The 1,500-nt window shown below is 36.1% G+C and overlaps 1 non-coding gene across 1 annotated transcript; it reads right to left on the bottom strand.

Moving 5' to 3' along the window:
* Positions 1-633: 633 nt before the first annotated feature.
* Trnaa-cgc (transfer RNA alanine (anticodon CGC)) lies at positions 634-707 on the bottom strand. The gene has a single exon. It is a non-coding gene; the product is annotated as a tRNA-Ala (tRNA).
* Between the last annotated feature and the right edge of the window lie 793 nt (positions 708-1,500).

A 1,500-nucleotide genomic window follows, 5' to 3' on the forward strand; every position in this document is an offset into this window, starting at 1 on the left:
GTAGCCCAGGAGCAGGTTGATTAATTCTCTTCAAATAAGGTCACATCCAGCAAATCCTAATTAGACCTGAAGTCAATTAGATCTCACTGCCAGTTGCTGGAAAATCCCTTAAATAAAGCTGCAGAAGAGGTAACCTGGGAGTGCATCAAACTGGTCATAATGGATAATAAGACAACTGCATTAAGCCCTAACACATTCCACTACATGCAGGAGAAGAAAGTCTGTCTTAAATAAAACAGCTTCAGTCTTAGAACACATCAATGGTAACACAAAAACAGCAAAGGGTTAACACCTCCTTCCCTTGCTCTATCAGTACATAACTCAAGAAAAACTGAAAAGAAATACTATTGGAAATAGAAAAGGACCACCCATTCCAGTCAAATATTTGACCACCTCAGTGGATAAGTTTTCTTCATTTGTCTCTTAAGATTTTGGATATTTTAACCTTTTTGTTATGTCTTATTACTTTTTATTCTGTTCATGTGTGTGGATGCCTCTGAGTTCCAGCTGTGCTGGTTGGTTCAGGAACATACATAATTACAAGTATTTGTCTCTTTTTCTCTCATATATAAATAATGTAACATAATTATTTGCTTTCAGCAATTCTTTTTTTTTTTTTTTTTTTTTTTTTTTTTGCAATACTGGGGATTGAACCCAGGGCCTTGTGCTTGCGAGGCAAACACTCTACCAACTGAGCTACATTCCCAGTCCTGCTTTCAGCAATTCTTGTGAGGGATCAGTTTTTTGGATTGTATATCATGGTTTTTTTTGTATTATTTTTGTTATTTTTCAACACTCATTCTCTGTTTTAAAAAAATTAGTTGTAGATAGACACAATATCTCTATTTAACTCATTATTATTTGGTGCTGAGGATAAAACCCAGTGTCTCACATGTGCTAGGCAAGTGCTCCACCACTGAGCATCAATCCCAACCCTCTCATTCTCTCTTATCTTCTAGTAACAAATTCTATTGTTCTCTTTCCCTCTTGCCCAAAACCTTGTTTCCTCTATATTTCCCATCCCTTTATGAACATTATCTGTCACATATATTGTATGTTCTCTGTTCACTTTCTTATAAATCTTAAAAAACTTCATGAGACACATTCTTTTCCCCTAATTAACTGTATTTTTACACTGTAACTCCTGCCCCCACCATTAATGCTACTACAATCATTACTGTTGTTGGTGACATGGCTGACACCTGCTATTGGCTTTAAAGCCACAGCTACTTCATGGTTATTGGTTTATTTTAACAATTACCGAATTCACTGTTCTACTTTATTGGTATCAACTAATGTTTAAGACATCAGTGTAGGATCTGGGAATTTATTTTAACTCTGTGGTAGGTCTACAACAGTAATCACTATTGTCTATTTCACCACTATTCCATGATGTGCTGGGAACCCATAACGACACCAAGAGTTCACAGGTGGAGAGAATCTGCTGCTTAACTAAACATTCCCTGACATTACTTCAACTCAAAAAAGGGAGGAGACAAA

This window comes from Sciurus carolinensis (assembly GCF_902686445.1).
Source record: "Sciurus carolinensis chromosome 14 unlocalized genomic scaffold, mSciCar1.2 SUPER_4_x, whole genome shotgun sequence".
Classification (NCBI taxonomy): domain Eukaryota; kingdom Metazoa; phylum Chordata; class Mammalia; order Rodentia; family Sciuridae; genus Sciurus; species Sciurus carolinensis.